Source organism: Schistocerca piceifrons, unplaced genomic scaffold (assembly GCF_021461385.2).
Source record: "Schistocerca piceifrons isolate TAMUIC-IGC-003096 unplaced genomic scaffold, iqSchPice1.1 HiC_scaffold_2445, whole genome shotgun sequence".
Taxonomy (NCBI): domain Eukaryota; kingdom Metazoa; phylum Arthropoda; class Insecta; order Orthoptera; family Acrididae; genus Schistocerca; species Schistocerca piceifrons.
In genome coordinates, this window is record NW_025728388.1 from 752,192 (window position 1) to 773,753 (window position 21,562).

Sequence of the window (21,562 nt, forward strand, 5' to 3'; positions counted from 1 at the left end):
AAGAGTCAGTCTTCTTGTACTTAAGTCGGCATTGTGCCTTTTGTATTTAATTACGATGCAATTTCTGTGATTCATCGTCAATAAGAAGGCCCCAGGGATACAGTAAACCTGAAGTGAAGCATCGCACTCTATAACTAGTGTCACAGAAATGGTTCACAACATAGACAGTAGAAGAGTCAGTCATCTTGTACTTAAGTCGGCATTGTGCCTTTTGTATTTAATTCCGATGCAATTTCTGTGTTTCATCGTCAATAAGAAGGTCCAAGGGAAACAGTAAACCTGAAGTGAAGCATCGGAATCTATAACTAGTGTCACAGGAATGGTTCAAATCATAGTCAGCAACAAGAGTCAGTCTTCTTGTCCTTAAGTCGGCATTGTGCCTTTTGTATTTAATTCCGATGCAATTTCTGTGTTTCATCGGCAATAAGGTCAGAGGGATACAGTTAACCTGAAGTGAAGCAACGGAATCTATAACTAGTGTCACAGGAATGGTTCAAAACATAGACAGTAGGAAGAGTCAGTCTTCTCGTACTTAAGTCGGCATTGTGCCTTTTGTATTTAATTCCGATGCCATTTCTGTGTTTCATCAACAACAAGAAGGTCAGAGGGATACAGTAAACCTGAAGTGAAGCATCGGAATCCAAAACTAGCGTCACAGGAATGGTTCAAAACATAGACAGTAGGAAGAGTCAGTCTTCTAGTACTTAAGTCGGCATTGTGCCTTTTGTATTTAATTCCGATGCAATTTCTGTGTTTCATCGTCAATAAGAAGGTCCAAGGTATACAGTAAACCTGGTGTGAAGCATCGGATTCTATAACTAGTGTCACAGGAATGGATCAAAACATAGGAAGTAAGAAGGGTCAGTCTTCTTGTACTTAAGTCGGCATTGTGCCTTTTCTATTTAATTCCGATGCCATTTCTGTGTTTCATCGGCAATATGAAGGTCAGAGGGATACAATAAACCTGAAGTGATGCATCGGAATCTATAACTAGTGTCACAGTAAGAACAGTCAGTCTTCTTGTCCTTAAGTCGGCATTGTGCATTTTGAATTTAATTCCGATGCAATTTCTGTGTTTCAACGTCAATAAGAAGGTCCAAGGGATACAGTAAACCTGAAGTGAAGCATCGGAATCTATAACTAGTGTCACAGGAATGGCTCAAAGCATAGACAGTAAGAAGAGTCAGTCTTCTTGTACTGAAGTCGGCATTGTGCCTTTTGAATTGAATTCCGATGCAATTTCTGTGTTTCATCGTCAATAAGAAGGTCAGAGGGATACAGTAAACCCGAAGTGAAGCATCGGAATCTATAGCTAGTGTCACAGGAATGCTTCAAATCATAGTCAGTAAGAAGAGTCAGTCTTCTTGTCCTTAAGTCGGCATTGTGCCTTTTGTATTTAATTCCGATGCAATTTCTGTGTTTCATCGTCAATAAGAAGGTCCAAGGGATACAGTAAACCTGGAGTGAAGCATCGGAATCCATAACTAGTGTCACAGGAGTGGTTCAAAACATAGACAGTATGAAGAATCAGTCTTCTTGTACTTAAGTCGGCATTGTACCTTTTGTATTTAATACCGATGCAATCTCTGTGTTTCATCGTCAATAAGAAGGTCCATGGGAAACAGTAAACCTGAAGTGAAGCATCCGAATCTAAAAGTCGTCTCACAGGTAAGGTTCAAAACATTGACAATAACAAGTGTCAGCCTTATTGTACTTAAGTCGGTATTGTGCCTTTTGTGTTTGATTCCGATGCAATCTCTGTGTTTCATCGTGAATACGAAACTCCAAGGGGTACAGTAAACCTGAGGTGAAGTATCGACATCTATTACTGGTCTCACAGGAGAGATTCAAAACATAGACAGTAAGAAGAGTCATTCTTCTTGTACTTAAGTCGGCATTGTGCCTTTTGTATTTAATTCCGATGCAATTTCTGTGTTTCATCGTCAATAAGAAGGTCCAAGGGATACAGTAAACCTGAAGTGAAGCATAGGAAACTATAAATAGTGTCTCAGGAATGGTTCAAAACATGGACAGTAAGAAGAGTCAGTCTTCTTGTACTTAAGTCGGCATTGTGCCTTTTGTATTTAATTCCGATGCAATTTCTGTGTTTCATCGTCAATAAGAATGTCCAAGGGATCCAGTAAACCTGAAGTGAAGAATCGAAAACTATAACTAGTGTCACAGGAGTGGTTCAAAACATAGACAGTAACAAGATTCAGTCTTCTTGTACTTAAGTCTGCATTGTGACATTTGTATTTAAATCCGATGGGATTTCTGTGTTTCATCGTCAATAAGAAGGTCCAAGGGACACAGTAAACCTGAAGTGAAGCATCGGAATCTATAACTAGTGTCACAGGAATGGTTCAAAACATAGACAGTAAGAAGAAACAGTCTTCTTGTACTTAAGTCGGCATTGTGGCTTTTGTATTTAATTCCGATGCAATTTCTGTGTTTCATCGTCAATAAGAAGGTCCAAGGGGTACAGTAAACCTGAGGTGAAGCATCGGAATCTATAACTAGTGTCACAGGAATGGTTCAGAACATAGACAGTAAAAAAAGTCAGTCGTCTTGTACTTAAGTCGGCATTGTGCCTTTTCTATTTAATTCGGATGCAATTTCTGTTTTTCATCGTGAATAAGGTCAGAGGGATACAGTAAACCTGAGTGAGCATCCGAACCTATAAATAGTGTCACAGGAATGGTTCAAAACATAGTCAGTAAAAAGATATAGTCTTCTTGTACTTAAGTCGGCATTGTGACTTTTTTATTTAATTCCGATGCAATTTCTGTGTTTCATCGTCAATAAGAAGGTCAGAGGGATACACTAAACCTGAAGTGAAGCATCGGAATCTATAACTAGTGTCACAGGAATGGTTCTAATCATAGTCAGTATGAAGAGTCAGTCTTTTTGTACTTAAGTCGGCATTGTGCCTTTTGTGTTTAATTCCGATGCAATTTCTGTGTTTCATCGTCAATAAGAAGGCCCAAGAGATACAGTAAACCCGAAGTGAAACATCGGAATCCATCACTAGTGACACCGGAATGGTTCAAAACATAGACAGTAAGATGAGTCAGTCTTCTTGTACTTAAGTCGGCATTGTGCCTTTTGTATTAAATTCCGATGCAATATCTGTGTTTCATCGTCAATGAAAAGATCAGAGGGATACAGTAAACCTGAAGTAAAGCATCGGAATCTAGAACTAGTGTCACAGGAATGGTTCGAAACATAGACAGTAGGAAGAGTCTGTCTTCTTGTACTTATGTCGGCATTGTGCCTTTTGTATTTAATTCCGATGCAATTTCTGTGTTTCATCGTCAATAAGAAGGTCCAAGGGAAACAGTAAACCTGAAGTGAAGCATCGGAATCTAAAAGTCGTCGTCCAGGAAAGGTTCAAAACATAGACTGTAAGAAGTGTCAGCCTTATTGTACTTAAGTCGGCATTGTGCCTATTGTGTTTGATTCCGATGCAACCTCTGTGTTTCATCGTGAATACGAAACTCCAAGGGGTACAGTAAACCTGAGGTGAAGTATCGACATCTATTACAGGTCTCACAGGAGAGATTCAAAACATAGACAGTAAGAAGAGTCATTCTTCTTGTGCTTAAGTCGGCATTGTGCCTTTTGTATTTAATTCCGATGCAATTTCTGTGTTTCATCGTCAATATGCAGGTCCAAGGAATACAGTAAACCTCAAGTGAAGCATCGGAATCTATAACTAGCGTCACAGGAATGGTTCAAAATATAGACAGTAAGAAGAGTCAGTCTTCTTGTACTTAAGTCGGCATTGTGCCTTTTGTATTTAATTCCGATGCAATTTCTGTGTTTCATCGTCAATAAGAAGGTCCAAGGGATACAGTAAACCTGGAGTGAAGCATCGGATACTGTAACTAGTGTCACAGGAGTGGTTCAAAACATAGACAGTAAGAAGAGTCGGTCTTCATGTACGTAAGTCGGCATTGGGCCTTTTGTATTTAATTAAGATGCATTTTCTGAGTTTCAACGTCAATAAGAAGGTCCAAGGGATACAGTAAACCTGAAGTGAAGCATCGGAATCTGTAACCACTGTCACAGGAATGGTTCAAACCATAGACAGTAGGAAGAGTCATTCTTCTTGTACTTAAGTCGGCATTGTGCCTTTTGTATTTAATTCCAATGCAATTTCTGTGTTTCATCGTCAATAAGAAGGTCCAAGAGATACAGTAAACCTGAAGTGAAGCATAGGAAACTATAACTAGTGTCTCAGGAATGGTTCACATCATGGACAGTAAGAAGAGTCAGTCTTCTTGTACTTAAGTCGGCATTGTGCCTTTTGTATTTAATTCCGATGCAATTTCTGTGTTTCATCTTCAATAAGAATGTCCAAGGGATCCAGTAAACCTGAAGTGAAGAATCGAAAACTATAACTAGTGTCACAGGAGTGGTTCAAAACATAGACAGTAACAAGATTCAGTCTTCTTGTACTTAAGTCTGCATTGTGGCATTTGTATTTAAATCCGATGGGATTTCTGTGTTTCATCGTCAATAAGAAGGTCCAAGGGACACAGTGAACCTGAAGTGAAGCATCGGAATCTATAACTAGTGTCACAGGAATGGTTCAAAACATAGACAGTAAGAAGAAACAGTCTTCTTGTACTTAAGTCGGCATTGTGCCTTTTGTATTTAATTCCGATGCAATTTCTGTGTTTCATCGTCAATAAGAAGGTCCAAGGGGTACAGTAAACCTGAGGTGAAGCATCGGAATCTATAACTAGTGTCACAGGAATGGTTCAGAACATAGACACTAAAAAAAGGCAGTCGTCTTGTACTTAAGTCGGCATTGTGCCTTTTCTATTTGATTCGGATGCAATTTCTGTGTTTCATCGTGAATAAAGTCAGAGGGATACAGTAAACCTGAGTGAGCATCCGAACCTATAACTAGTGTCACAGGAATGGTTCAAAACATAGTCAGTAAAAAGATATAGTCTTCTTGTACTTAAGTCGGCATTGTGACTTTTTTATTTAATTCCGATGCAATTTCTGTGTTTCATCGTCAATAAGAAGGTCAGAGGGATACAGTAAACCTGAAGTGAAGCATCGGAATCTATAACTAGTGTCACAGGAATGGTTCTAAACATAGTCAGTATGAAGAATCAGTCTTTTTGTACTTAAGTCGGCATTGTGCCTTTTGTGTTTAATTCCGATGCAATTTCTGTGTTTCATCGTCAATAAGAAGGTCCAAGAGATACAGTAAACCTGAAGTGAAACATCGGAATCTATCAGTAGTGACACCGGAATGGTTCAAAACATAGACAGTAAGATGCGTCAGTCTTCTTGTACTTAAGTCGGCATTGTGCCTTTTTTATTAAATTCCGATGCAATTTCTGTGTTTCATCGTCAATGAGAAGATCAGAGGGATACAGTAAACCTGAAGTAAAGCATCGGAATCTAGAACTAGTGTCACAGGAATGGTTCGAAACATAGACAGTAGGAAGAGTCTGTCTTCTTGTACTTATGTCGGCATTGTGCCTTTTGTATTTAATTCCGATGCAATTTCTGTGTTTCATCGTCAATAAGAAGGTCCAAGGGAAACAGTAAACCTGAAGTGAAGCATCGGAATCTAAAAGTCGTCGTACAGGAAAGGTTCAAAACATAGACTGTAAGAAGTGTCAGCCTTATTGTACTTAAGTCGGCATTGTGAATTTTGTGTTTGATTCCAGTGCAGTCTATGTGTTTCATCGTGAATACGAAGGTGCAAGGGGTACAGTAAACCTGAGGTGAAGTATCGGAATCTAAAATTGGTCTCACAAGAAGGATTCAAAACATAGACAGTAAGAAGAATCAGTCTTCTTGTACTTAAGTCGGCATTGGGCATTTTGTAATTAATTCCGATGCCATTTTGTGTTTCATGGTCAATAAGAAGGTCAGAGGGATACAGTAAACCTGAAGTGAAGCATCGGAATCTATAACTAGTGTCACAGGAATGGTTCTAATCATAGTCAGTAAGAAGAGTCAGTCTTTTTGTACTTAAGTCGGCATTGTGCCTTTTGTGTTTAATTCCGATGCAATTTCTGTGTTTCTTCGTCAATAAGAAGGTCCAAGAGATACAGTAAACCTGAAGTGAAGCATCGGAATATATAACTAGTGTCACAGGAATGGTTCAAAACATAGCCAGTAAGAAGAGTCAGTCATCTTGTACTTAAGTAGGCATTGTGGCGTTTCTATTTAATTCCGTTGCAATTTCTGTGTTTCATCGTCAATAAGAAGGTCAGAGGGATACAGTAAACCTGAAGTGAAGCTTCGGGATCTATAACTAGAGTCACGGGCATGGTTCAAACATAGTCAGTAAGAAGAGTCAGTCTTCTTGTATTTAAGTCGGCATTGTGCCTTTTGTACTAATTCCGATGCAATATCTGTGTTTCATCGTCAATAAGAAGGTCCAAGGGAAACAGTAAACCTGAAGTGAAGCATCGGAATCTATAACTACTGTCACAGGAATGGTTCAAAGCATAGACAGTAAGAAAAGTCAGTCGTCTTGTACTTATGTCGGCATTGTGCCTTTTCTATTTAATTCCGATGCAATTTCTGTGTTTCATCGAGAATAAGAAGGTCAGAGGGATACAGCAAACCTGAAGTGAAGCATCCGAATCTATAACTAGTATCACAGGAATGATTCAAAACATAGTCAGTAAAAAGAGTCAGTCTTCTTGTACTTAAGTCGGCATTGTGCCTTTTGTATTTAATTCCGATGCAATTGCTGTGTTTCATCGTGAATAAGAAGGTCAGAGGGATACAGTAAACCTGAAGTGAAGCATTCGAATCCATAACTAGTGTCCCAGGAATGGTTCAAAACGTAGTCAGTAAAAAGAGTCAGTCTTCTTGTACTTAAGTCGGCGTTGTCCCTTTTTCATTTAATTCCGATGCAATTTCTGTGTTTCATCGTCACTAAGAAGGTCAGAGGGATATAGTAAACCTGAAGTGAAGCATCGGAATTTATAACTAGTGTCACAGGAATGGTTCTAATCATAGTCAGTATGAAGAGTCAGTCTTTTTGTACTTAAGTCGGCATTGTGCCTTTTGTGTTTAATTCCGATGCAATTTCTGTGTTTCATCGTCAATAAGAAGGTCCAAGAGATACAGTAACCCTGAAGTGAAACATCGGAATCTATCACTAGTGACACCAGAATGGTTCAAAACATAGACAGTAAGATGAGTCAGTCTTCTTGTACTTAAGTCGGCATTGTGCCTTTTGTATTAAATTCCGATGCAATTTCTGTGCTTCATCGTCAATAAGAAGATCAAAGGGATACAGTAAACCTGAAGTGAAGCGTCGGAATCTATAACTAGTGTCACAGGAATGGTTCAAAACATAGACAGTAGGAAGAGTCAGTCTTATTGTACTTAAGTCGGCATTGTGCCTTTTGTATTTAATACCGATGCAATATCTGTGTTTCATCGTCAATTAGAAGGTCCAAGGGATACAGTAAACCTGAAGTGAAGCATCGGAATCTATAACTAGTGTCACAGGAATGGTTCAAAACATAGACAGTAAGATGAGTCAGTCATCTTGTACTTAAGTCGGCATTGTGCCTTTTCTATTTAATTCCGATTCAATATCTGTGTTTCATCGTCAATAAGAAGGTCCAAGGGATACAGTAAACCTGAAGTGAAGCATCGGAATCTATAACTAGTGTCACAGGAATGGTTCAATGCATAGACATTAAGAAGAGTCAGATTTCTTGTACTTAAGTCGGCTTTGTGCCTTTTGTATTTAATTCCGATGCATTTTCTGTGTTTCTTCGTCAATAAGAAGGTCCAAGGGATACAGTAAACCTGAAGTGAAGCATCGGAATTATAAACTGGTCTCAGAGGAAAGGATCAAAACATAGACAGTAAGATGTCTCAGTAGTTTTGTATTAAGGTCTTCATTGTGACTTACGTATTTAATTCCGATGCAATTTCTGTGTTTCCTCGTCAATAAGAAGGTCAGAGGGATACAGGAAACCTGAAGTGAAGCATCGGAATCAATAACTAGTGTCACAGGAATGGTTCAAAACATAGACAGTAAGATGAGTCAGTCTTCTTGTACTTAAGTCGGCATTGTGCCTTTTGTATTTAATTCGGATGCAATTTTGTGTTTCTTCGTCAATAAGAAGGTCAGAGGGATACAGTAAACCTGAAGTGAAGCATCGGAATCTATAACTAGTGTCACAGGAATGGTTCTAATCATAGTCAGTAAGAAGATTCATCCTTTTTGTACTTAAGTCGGCATTGTCCCTTTTGTGTTTAATTCCGATGCAATTTCTGTGTTTCTGCGTCAATAAGAAGGTCCAAGAGATACAGTAAACCTGAAGCGAAGCATCGGAATATATAACTAGTGTCACAGGAATGGTTCAAAACATAGCCAGTAAGAAGAGTCAGCCTTCTCGTTCTTAAGTAGGCATTGTGGCGTTTCTATTTAATTCCGTTGAAATTCGTGTGTTTCATCGTCAATAAGAAGGTCAGAGGGATACAGTAAACCTGAAGGTAAGTATCGGGATCTATAACTAGAGTCACGGGAATGGTTCAAACATAGTCAGTAAGAAGGGTCAGTCTTCTTGTACTTAAGTCGGCATTGTGCCTTTTGTGTTTGATTCCGATGCAATTTCTGTGTTTCTTCGTCAATAAGAAGGTCCAAGAGATACAGTAAACCTGAAGTGAAGCATCGGAATATATAACTAGTGTCACAGGAATGGGTCAAAACATAGACAGTAGGAAGAGTCAGTCTTCTTGTACTTAAGTCGGCATTGTGCCTTTTGTATTTAATTCCGATGCAATTTCTGTGTTTCATCGTCAATAAGAAGGTCCAAGGGATACAGTAAACCTGAAGTGAAGCATCGGAATCTATAACTAGTGTCACAGGAATGGTTCAAAACATAGACAGTAAGAAGAGTCAGTCTACTTGTACTTAAGTCGGCATTGTGCCTTTTGTATTTAATTCCTATGCAATATCTGTGTTTCATCGTGAATAAGAAGGTCAGAGGGATACAGTAAACCTGAAGTGAAGCATCCGAATCCATAACTAGTGTCACAGGAATGGTTCAAAACGTAGTCAGTAAAAAGAGTCAGTCTTCTTGTACTTAAGTCGGCTTTGTGCCTTTTTCATTTAATTCCGATGCAATTTCTGTGTTTCATCGTCAATAAGAAAGTCAGAGGGATACAGTAAACCTGAAGTGAAGCATCGGAATCAATGGCTAGTGTCACAGGAATGGTTCAAAACATAGACAGTAAGATGAGTCAGTCTTCTTGTACTTAAGTCGGCATTGTGCCTTTTTTATTAAATTCCGATGCAATTTCTGTGTTTCATCGTCAATGAGAAGATCAGAGGGATACAGTAAACCTGAAGTAAAGCATCGGAATCTAGAACTAGTGTCACAGGAATGGTTCGAAACATAGACAGTAGGAAGAGTCTGTCTTCTTGTACTTATGTCGGCATTGTGGCTTTTGTATTTAATTCCGATGCAATTTCTGTGTTTCATCGTCAATAAGAAGGTCCAAGGGAAACAGTAAACCTGAAGTGAAGCATCGGAATCTAAAAGTCGTCGTACAGGAAAGGTTCAAAACATAGACTGTAAGAAGTGTCAGCCTTATTGTACTTAAGTCGGCATTGTGAATTTTGTGTTTGATTCCAGTGCAGTCTATGTGTTTCATCGTGAATACGAAGGTGCAAGGGGTACAGTAAACCTGAGGTGAAGTATCGGAATCTAAAATTGGTCTCACAAGAAGGATTCAAAACATAGACAGTAAGAAGAATCAGTCTTCTTGTACTTAAGTCGGCATTGGGCATTTTGTAATTAATTCCGATGCCATTTTGTGTTTCATGGTCAATAAGAAGGTCAGAGGGATACAGTAAACCTGAAGTGAAGCATCAGAATCTATAACTAGTGTCACAGGAATGGTTCTAATCATAGTCAGTAAGAAGAGTCAGTCTTTTTGTACTTAAGTCGGCATTGTGCCTTTTGTGTTTAATTCCGATGCAATTTCTGTGTTTCTTCGTCAATAAGAAGGTCCAAGAGATACAGTAAACCTGAAGTGAAGCATCGGAATATATAACTAGTGTCACAGGAATGGTTCAAAACATAGCCAGTAAGAAGAGTCAGTCATCTTGTACATAAGGAGGCATTGTGGCGTTTCTATTTAATTCCGTTGCAATTTCTGTGTTTCATCGTCAATAAGAAGGTCAGAGGGATACAGTAAACCTGAAGTGAAGCTTCGGGATCTATAACTAGAGTCACGGGCATGGTTCAAACATAGTCAGTAAGAAGAGTCAGTCTTCTTGTATTTAAGTCGGCATTGTGCCTTTTGTACTAATTCCGATGCAATATCTGTGTTTCATCGTCAATAAGAAGGTCCAAGGGAAACAGTAAACCTGAAGTGAAGCATCGGAATCTATAACTACTGTCACAGGAATGGTTCAAAGCATAGACAGTAAGAAAAGTCAGTCGTCTTGTACTTATGTCGGCATTGTGCCTTTTCTATTTAATTCCGATGCAATTTCTGTGTTTCATCGAGAATAAGAAGGTCAGAGGGATACAGCAAACCTGAAGTGAAGCATCCGAATCTATAACTAGTATCACAGGAATGATTCAAAACATAGTCAGTAAAAAGAGTCAGTCTTCTTGTACTTAAGTCGGCATTGTGCCTTTTGTATTTAATTCCGATGCAATTGCTGTGTTTCATCGTGAATAAGAAGGTCAGAGGGATACAGTAAACCTGAAGTGAAGCATTCGAATCCATAACTAGTGTCCCAGGAATGGTTCAAAACGTCGTCAGTAAAAAGAGTCAGTCTTCTTGTACTTAAGTCGGCGTTGTCCCTTTTTCATTTAATTCCGATGCAATTTCTGTGTTTCATCGTCACTAAGAAGGTCAGAGGGATATAGTAAACCTGAAGTGAAGCATCGGAATCTATAACTAGTGACACAGGAATGGTTCTAATCATAGTCAGTATGAAGAGTCAGTCTTTTTGTACTTAAGTCGGCATTGTGCCTTTTGTGTTTAATTCCGATGCAATTTCTGTGTTTCATCGTCAATAAGAAGGTCCAAGAGATACAGTAACCCTGAAGTGAAACATCGGAATCTATCACTAGTGACACCAGAATGGTTCAAAACATAGACAGTAAGATGAGTCAGTCTTCTTGTACTTAAGTCGGCATTGTGCTTTTTGTATTAAATTCCGATGCAATTTCTGTGCTTCATCGTCAATAAGAAGATCAAAGGGATACAGTAAACCTGAAGTGAAGCATCGGAATCTATAACTAGTGTCACAGGAATGGTTCAAAACATAGACAGTAGGAAGAGTCAGTCTTATTGTACTTAAGTCGGCATTGTGCCTTTTGTATTTAATACCGATGCAATATCTGTGTTTCATCGTCAATTAGAAGGTCCAAGGGATACAGTAAACCTGAAGTGAAGCATCGGAATCTATAACTAGTGTCACAGGAATGGTTCAAAACATAGACAGTAAGATGAGTCAGTCATCTTGTACTTAAGTCGGCATTGTGCCTTTTCTATTTAATTCCGATTCAATATCTGTGTTTCATCGTCAATAAGAAGGTCCAAGGGATACAGTAAACCTGAAGTGAAGCATCGGAATCTATAACTAGTGTCACAGGAATGGTTCAATGCATAGACATTAAGAAGAGTCAGTTTTCTTGTACTTAAGTCGGCTTTGTGCCTTTTGTATTTAATTCCGATGCATTTTCTGTGTTTCTTCGTCAATAAGAAGGTCCAAGGGATACAGTAAACCTGAAGTGAAGCATCGGAATTATAAACTGGTCTCAGAGGAAAGGATCAAAACATAGACAGTAAGATGTCTCAGTAGTTTTGTATTAAGGTCTTCATTGTGACTTACGTATTTAATTCCGATGCAATTTCTGTGTTTCCTCGTCAATAAGAAGGTCCAAGGGAAACAGTAAACCTGAAGTGAAGGATCGGAATCTAAAAGTCGTCGCACAGGAAAGGTTCAAAACATAGACAGTAAGAAGTGTCGCCTGATTGTACTTATGTCGGCATTGTGCCTTTTGTGTTTGATTCCGGTGCAGTCTCTGTGTTTCATCGTGAATACGCAGGTCCAAGGGGTACAGTAAACCTGAGGTGAAGTATCGGAATCTAAAATTGGTCTCACAGGAAGGATTCAAAACATAGACTGTAAGAAGAGTCAGTCTTCTTGTACTTCAGTCGGCATTGTGCATTTTGTAATTAATTCCGATGCAATTTTGTGTTTCTTCGTCAATAAGAAGGTCAGAGGGATACAGTAAACCTGAAGTGAAGCATCGGAATCAATAACTAGTGTCACAGGAATGGTTCAAACCATAGACAGTAAGATGAGTCAGTCTTCTTGTACTTAAGTCGGCATTGTGCCTTTTGTATTTAATTCGGATGCAATTTTGTGTTTCTTCGTCAATAAGAAGGTCAGAGGGATACAGTAAACCTGAAGTGAAGCATCGGAATCTATAACTAGTGTCACAGGAATGGTTCTAATCATAGTCAGTAAGAAGAGTCATCCTTTTTGTACTTAAGTCGGCATTGTCCCTTTTGTGTTTAATTCCGATGCAATTTCTGTGTTTCTGCGTCAATAAGAAGGTCCAAGAGATACAGTAAACCTGAAGCGAAGCATCGGAATATATAACTAGTGTCACAGGAATGGTTCAAAACATAGCCAGTAAGAAGAGTCAGCCTTCTCGTTCTTAAGTAGGCATTGTGGCGTTTCTATTTAATTCCGTTGAAATTCGTGTGTTTCATCGTCAATAAGAAGGTCAGAGGGATACAGTAAACCTGAAGGTAAGTATCGGGATCTATAACTAGAGTCACGGGAATGGTTCAAACATAGTCAGTAAGAAGAGTCAGTCTTCTTGTACTTAAGTCGGCATTGTGCCTTTTGTGTTTGATTCCGATGCAATTTCTGTGTTTCTTCGTGAATAAGAAGGTCCAAGAGATACAGTAAACCTGAAGTGAAGCATCGGAATATATAACTAGTGTCACAGGAATGGGTCAAAACATAGACAGTAGGAAGAGTCAGTCTTTTTGTACTTAAGTCGGCATTGTGCCTTTTGTATTTAATTCCGATGTAATTTCTGTGTTTCATCGTCAATAAGAAGGTCCAAGGGATACAGTAAACCTGAAGTGAAGCATCGGAATCTATAACTAGTGTCACAGGAATGGTTCAAAACATAGACAGTAAGAAGAGTCAGTCTACTTGTACTTAAGTCGGCATTGTGCCTTTTGTATTTAATTCCTATGCAATATCTGTGTTTCATCGTGAATAAGAAGGTCAGAGGGATACAGTAAACCTGAAGTGAAGCATCCGAATCCATAACTAGTGTCACAGGAATGGTTCAAAACGTAGTCAGTAAAAAGAGTCAGTCTTCTTGTACTTAAGTCGGCTTTGTGCCTTTTTCATTTAATTCCGATGCAATTTCTGTGTTTCATCGTCAATAAGAAAGTCAGAGGGATACAGTAAACCTGAAGTGAAGCATCGGAATCAATGGCTAGTGTCACAGGAATGGTTCAAAACATAGACAGTAAGATGAGTCAGTCTTCTTGTACTTAAGTCGGCATTGTGCCTTTTTTATTTAATTCCGATGCAATTTCTGTGTTTCGTCGTCAATAAGAAGATCAAAGGGATACAGTAAACCTGAAGTGAAGCATCCGAATCTATAACTAGTGTCACAGGAATGGTTCAAAACATAGGCAGTAGGAAGAGTCAGTCTTCTTGTACTTAAGTCGGCATTGTGCCTTTTGTATTTAATACCGATGCAATATCTGTGTTTCATCGTCAATAAGAAGGTCCAAGGGATACAGTAAACCTGAAGTGAAGCATCGGAATCTATAACTAGTGTCACAGGTATGGTTCAAAACATAGACAGTAAGAAGAGTCAGTCTACTTGTACTTAAGTCGGCATTGTGCCTTTTGTATTTAATTCCGATGCAATTTCTGTGTTTCATCGTCAATAAGAAGGTCCAAGGGATACAGTAAACCTGAAGTGAAGCATCGGAATTATGAACTGGTCTCACAGGAATGGATCAAACCATAGACAGTATGAAGAGTCAGTCTTCTTGTATTTAGGTCTTCATTGAGACTTATGTCTTTAATTCCGATGCAATTTCTGTGTTTCATCGTCAACAAGAAGGTCCAAGGGAAACAGTAAACCTGAAGTGAAGCATCGGAATCTAAAAGTCGTCTCACAGGAAAGGTTCAAAACACAGACAGTAAGAAGTGTCAGCCTTATTGTACTTAAGTCGGCATTGTGCCTTTTGTGTTTGATTCCGATGCAATCTCTGTGTTTCATCGTGATTACGAAGGTCGAAAGGGTACAGTAAACCCGAGGTGAAGTATCGGAATCTAAAACTGGTCTCACAGGAGAGATTCAAAACATAGACGGTAAGAAGAGTCAGTCTTCTTTTACTTAAGTTGGCATTGTGCCTTTTGTATTTAATTCCGAAGCAATTTTGTGTTTCATCGTCAATAAGAAGGTCAGAGGGATACAGTAAACCTGAAGTGAAGCATCGGAATCTATAACTAGTGTCACAGGATTGGTTCTAATCATAGTCAGTAATAAGTGTCAGTCTTTTTGTACTTAAGTCGACATTGTGCCTTTTGTGTTTAATTCCGATGCAATTTCTGTGTTTCTTCGTCAATAAGAAGGTCCAAGAGATACAGTAAACCTGAAGTGAAGCATCGGAATATATAACTAGTGTCACAGGAATGGTTCACAGCATTGACAGTAAGAAAAGTCAGTCGTCTTCTACTTAAGTCGGCATTGTGCCTTTTCTATTTAATTCCGATGCAATTTCTGTGTTTCATCGAGAATAAGAAGGTCAGAGGGATACAGAAAACCTGAAGGAAAGCATCCGAATCTATAACCAGTATCACAGGAATGATTCAAAACATAGTCAGTAAAAAGAGTCAGTCTTCTTGTACTTAAGTCGGCATTGTGCCTTTTCTATTTAATTCCGACGCAATTTCTGTGTTTCATCGTGAATAAGAAGGTCAGAGGGATACAGTAAACCTGAAGTGAAGCATCCGTATCCATAACTAGTGTCACAGGAATGGTTCAAAACGTAGTCAGTAAAAAGAGTCAGTCCTCTTGTACTTAAGTCGGCGTTGTGCCTTTTTCATTTAATTCCGTTGCAATATCTGTGTTTCATCGTCAATAAGAAGTTCCATGAGATACAGTAAACCTGAAGTGAAGCATCGGAATCAATAACTAGTGTCACAGGAATGGTTCAAAACATAGACAGTAAGATGAGTCAGTCTTCTTGTACTTAAGTCGGCATTGTGCCTCTTGTACTAATTCCGATGCAATTTCTGTGTTTCATCGTCAATAAGAAGGTCCAAGGGATGCAATAAACCTGAAGTGAAGCATCGGAAACTATAACTAGTGTCACAGGAATGGTTCAAAGCATAGACAGTAAGAAAAGTCAGTCGTCTTGTACTTAAGTCGGCATTGTGAATTTTCTATTTAATTCCGATGCAATTTCTGTGTTTCATCGAGAATATAAGGTCAGAGGGATACAGTAAACCTGAAGTGAAGCATCCGAATCTATTACTAGTGTCACAGGAATGATTCAAAACATAGTTAGTAAAAATAGTCAGTCTTCTTGTACTTAAGTCGCCATTGTGCATTTTGTATTTAATTCCGATGCAATTTCTGTGTTTCATCGTGAATAAGAAGGTCAGAGGGATAGAGTAAACCTAAAGTGAAGTGTCCGAATCTATAATAGTGTCACAGGAATGGTTCAAAACGTAGTCAGTAAAAAGAGTCAGTCTTCTTGTACTTAAGTCGGCATTGTGCCTTTTTCATTTAATTCCGATGCAATTTCTGTGTTTCATCGTCAATAGGAAGGTCAGAGGGATACAGTAAACCTGAAGTGAAGCATCGGAATCTATAACTAGTGTCACAGGAATGGTATTAATCATAGTCAGTAGTAAGAGTCAGTCTTTTTGTACTTAAGTCGGCATTGTGCCTTTTCTATTTAATTCCGATGCAATTACTGTGTTTCATCGAGAATAAGAAGGTCAGAGGGATACAGTAAACCTGATGTGAAGCATCCGAATCTATAACTAGTGTCACAGGAATGATTCAAAACATAGTCAGTAAAAAGAGTCAGTCTTCTTGTACTTAAGTCGGCATTGTGCCTTTTGTATTTAATACCGATGCAATATCTGTGTTTCATCGTCAATAAGAAGGTCCAAGGGATACAGTAAACCTGAAGTGAAGCATCGGAATCTATTACTAGTGTCACAGGAATGGTTCAAAACATAGACAGTAAGAAGAGTCAGTCTACTTGTACTTAAGTCGGCATTGTGCCTTTTGTATTTAATTCCGATGCAATATCTGTGTTTCATCGTCAATAAGAAGGTCCAAGGGATACAGTAAACCTGAAGTGAAGCATCGGAATCTATTACTAGTGTCACAGGAATGGTTCAAAACACAGACAGTAAGAAGTGTCAGCCTTATTGTACTTAAGTCGGCATTGTGCCTTTTGTGTTTTATTCCGATGCAATCTCTGTGTTTCATCGTGATTACGAAGGTCCAAAGGGTACAGTAAACCCGAGGTGAAGTATCGGAATCTAAAACTGGTCTCACAGGAGAGATTCAAAACATAGACGGTAAGAAGAGTCAGTCTCCTTTTACTTAAGTCGGCATTGTGCCTTTTGTATTTAATTCCGAAGCAATTTTGTGTTTCATCGTCAATAAGAAGGTCAGAGGGATACAGTAAACCTGAAGTGAAGCATCGGAATCTATAACTAGTGTCACAGGATTGGTTCTAATCATAGTCAGTAAGAAGTGTCAGTCTTTTTGTACTTAAGTCGGCATTGTGCCTTTTGTGTCTAATTCCGATGCAATTTCTGTGTTTCTTCGTCAATAAGAAGGTCCAAGAGATACAGTAAACCTGAAGTGAAGCATCGGAATATATAACTAGTGTCACAGGAATGGTTCAGAGCATAGACAGTAAGAAAAGTCAGTCGTCTTCTACTTAAGTCGGCATTGTGCCTTTTCTATTTAATTCCGATGCAATTTCTGTGTTTCATCGAGAATAAGAAGGTCAGAGGGATAGAGTAAACCTGAAGTGAAGCATCGGAATCTATAACTAGTGTCACAGGAATGGTTCTAATCATAGTCAGTAAGAAGAGTCAGTCTTTTTGTACTTAAGTCGGCATTGTGCCTTTTGTGTTTAATTCCGATGCAATTTCTGTGTTTCATCGACAATAAGAAGGTCCAAGAGATACAGTAAACCTGAAGTGAAGCATCGGAATCTATAACTAGTGTCACAGGAATGGTTCAAAACATAGACAGTAAGATGAGTCAGTCTTCTTGTACTTAAGTCGGCATTGTGCCTTTTGTGTTTAATTCCGATGCAATTTCTGTGTTTCATCGTCAATAAGAGGAGCAGAGGGATACAGTAAATCTGAAGTGAAGCATCGGAATCTATAACTAGTGTCAGAGGAATGGTTCTAATCATAGTCAGTAAGCAGAGTCAGTCTTTTTGTACTTAAGTCGGCATTGTGCCTTTTGTGTTTAATTCCGATGCAATTTCTGTGTTTCTTCGTCAATAAGAAGGTCCAAGAGATACAGTAAACCTGAAGTAAAGCATCGGAATATATAACTAGTGTCGTAGGAATGGTTCAAAACATAGCCAGTAAGAAGAGTCAGCAATCTTGTTCGTAAGTAGGCATTGTGGCGTTTCCATTTATTTCCGTTGCAACTCTTGTGTTTCATCGTCAATAAGAAGGTCCGAGGGATACAGTAAACCTGAAGTGAAGCATCGGGATCTATAACTAGAGTCACGGGAATGGTTCAAACATAGTCAGTAAGAAGAGTCAGTGTTCTTGTACTTAAGTCGGCATTGTGCCTTTTGTGTTTAATTCCGATGCAATTTCTGTGTTTCTTCGTCAATAAGAAGGTCCAAGAGATACAGTAAACCTGAAGTGAAGCATCGGATTATATAACTAGTGTCTCGGGAATGCTTCAAAACATAGCCAGTAAGAAGAGTCAGTCATCTTGTACTTAAGTAGGCATTGTGGCGTTTCTATTTAATTCCGTTGCAATTTCTGTGTTTAATCGTCAATAAGAAGGTCCAAGGGATACAGTAAACCTGAAGTGAAGCATCGGAATCTATAACTAGTGTCACAGGAATGGTTTAAAGCATAGACCGTAAGAAAAGTCAGTCCTCTTGCACTTAAGCCGGGATTGTGCCTTTTCTATTTAATTCCGATGCAATTACTGTGTTTCATCGAGAATAAGAAGGTCAGAGGGATACAGTAAACCTGAAGTGAAGCATCCGAATCCATAACTAGTGTCACAGGAATGGTTCAAAACGTAGTCAGTAAAAAGAGTCAGTCTTCTTGTACTTAAGACGGCGTTGTGCCTTTTTCATTTAATTCCGATGCAATTTCTGTGTTTCATCGTCAATAAGAAGGTCAGAGGGATACAGTAAAATTGAAGTGAAGCATCGGAATCTATAACTAGTGTCACAGGAATGGTTCTAATCATAGTCAGTAAGAAGAGTCAGTCTTTTTGTACTTAAGTCGGCATTGTGACTTTTGTGTTTCATTCCGATGCAATTTCTGTGTTTCATCGTCAATAAGAAGGTCCAAGATATACAGAAAACCTGAAGTGAAGCATCGGAATCAATAACTGGTGTCACAGGAATGGTTCAAAGCATAGACAGTAAGAAAAGTCAGTCGTCTTGTACTTAAGTCGGCATTGTGCCTTTTCTATTTAATTCCGATGCAATTTCTGTGTTTCTTCAAGAATAAGAAGGTCAGAGGGATACAGTAAACCTGAAGTGAAGCATCCGAATCTATAAGTAGTGTCACAGGAATGATTCAAAACATAGTCAGTAAAAAGAGTCAGTCTTCTTGTACTTATGTCGGCATTGTGCCTTTTGTGTTTAATTCCGATGCAATTTCTGTGTTTCTTCGTCAATAAGAAGGTCCAAGAGATACAGTAAACCTGAAGTGAAGCATCGGAATGTATAACTAGTGTCACAGGAATGGTTCAAAACATAGCCAGTAAGAAGAGTCAGTCATCTTGTACTTAAGTAGGCATTGTGGCGTTTCTATTTAATTCCGTTGCAATTTCTGTGTTTCATCGTCAATATGAAGGTCGGAGGGATATAGTAATCCTGAAGTGAAGCATCGGGATCTATACCTAGAGTCACGGGAATGGTTCAAACATAGTCAGTAAGAAGAGTCAGTCATCTTGTACTTAAGTAGGCATTGTGGCGTTTCTATTTAATTCCGTTGCAATTTCTGTGTTTCTTCGTCAATAAGAAGGTCCAAGAGATACAGTAAACCTGAAGTGAAGCATCGGAATCTATAACTAGTGTCACAGGAATGGTTCAAAACATAGACAGTAAGATGAGTCAGTCTTCTTGTACTTAAGTCGGCATTGTGCCTTTTGTATTTAATTCCGATGCAATGTCTGTATTTCATCGTGAATAAGAAGGTCAGAGGGATACAGTAAACCTGAAGTGAAGCATCCGAATCTATTACTAGTGTCACAGGAATGATTCAAAACATAGTCAGTAAAAAGAGTCAGTCTTCTTGTACTTAAGTCGGCATTGTGCATTTTGTATTTAATTCCGATGCAATTTCTGTGTTTCATCGTGAATAAGAAGGTCAGAGGGATACAGTAAACCTGAAGTGAAGTGTCCGAATCTATAATAGTGTCACAGGAATGGTTCAAAACGTAGTCAGTAAAAAGAGTCAGTCTTCTTGTACTTAAGTCGGCATTGTGCCTTTTTCATTTAATTCCGATGCAATATCTGTGTTTCATCGTCAATAAGATGGTCAGAGGGATACAGTAAACTTGAAGTGAAGCATCGGAATCTATAACTAGTGTCACAGGAATGGTTCTAATCATATGCAGTAAGAAGAGTCAGTCTTTTTGTACTTAAGTCGGCATTGTGCCTTTTGTGTTTAATTCCGATGCAATTTCTGTGTTTCATCGACAATAAGAAGGTCCAAGAGATACAGTAAACCTGAAGTGAAGCATCGGAATCTATAACTAGTGTCACAGGAATGGTTCAAAACATAGACAGTAAGATGAGTCAGTCTTCTTGTACTTAAGTCGGCATTGTGCCTTTTGTATTTAATTCCGATGCAATTTCTGTGTTTCATCGTCAATAAGAGGAGCAGAGGGATACAGTAAACCTGAAGTGAAGCATCGGAATCTATAACTAGTGTCAGAGGAATGGTTCTAATCATAGTCAGTAAGAAGAGTCAGTCTTTTTGTACTTAAGTCGGCATTGTGCCTTTTGTTTTAATTTCCGATGCAATTTCTGTGTTTCTTCGTCAATAAGAAGGTCCAAGAGATACAGTAAACCTGAAGTGAAGCATCGGAATCTATAACTAGTGTCACAGGAATGGTTCAAAGCATAGACCGTAAGAAAAGTCAGTCGTCTTGTACTTAAGTCGGCATTGTGCCTTTTCTATTTAATTCCGATGCAATTACTGTGTTTCATCGAGAATAAGAAGGTCAGAGGGATACAGTAAACCTGAAGTGAAGCATCCTAATCTATAACTAGTGTCACAGGAATGATTCAAAACATTGTCAGTAAAAAGAGTCAGTCTTCTTGTACTTAAGTCGGCATTGTGCCTTTTGTATTTAATTCCGATGCAATTTCTGTATTTCATTGTGAATAAGAAGGTCAGAGGGATACAGTAAACCTGAAGTGAAGCATCCGAATCCATAACTAGTGTCAGAGGAATGGTTCAAAACGTAGTCAGTAAAAAGAGTCAGTCTCCTTGTACTTAAGATGGCGTTGTGCCTTTTTCATTTAATTCCGATGCAATTTTGTGTTTCATCGTCAATAAGAAGTTCAGAGGGTACAGTAAACCTGAAGTGAAACATCGGAATCTATAACTAGTGTCACAGGAATGGTTCTAATCATAGTCAGTAAGAAGAGTCAGTCTTTTTGTACTTAAGTCGGCATTGTGCCTTTTGTGTTTAATTCCGATGCAATTTCTGTGTTTCATCGTCAATAAGAAGGTCCAAGAGATACAGTTAACCTGAAGTGAAGCATCCGAATCCATAACTAGTGTCACAGGAATGGTTCAAAACGTAGTCAGTAAAAAGAGTCAGTCTTCTTGTACTTAAGACGGCGTTGTGCCTTTTTCATTTTTTCCGATGCAATTTCTGTGTTTCATCGTCAATAAGAAGTTCTGAGGGATACAGTAAACCTGAAGTGAAGCATCGGAATCTATAACTAGTGTCACAGAAATGGTTCTAATCATAGTCAGTAAGAAGAGTCAGTCTTTTTGTACTTAAGTCGGCATTGTGCCTTTTGTGTTTAATTCCGATGCATTTTCTGTGTTTCATCGTCAATAAGAAGGTCCAAGAGATACAGTAAACCTGAAGTGAAGCATCGGAATAAATCACTGGTGTCACAGGATTGGTTCAAAACATAGACAGTAAGATGAGTCTGTCTTCTTGTACTTAAGTCGGCATTGTGCCTTTTGTATTTAATTCCGATCCAATTTCTGTGTTTCATCGTCAATAAGAAGATGAAAGGGATATGAAAACCTGAAGTGAGGCAT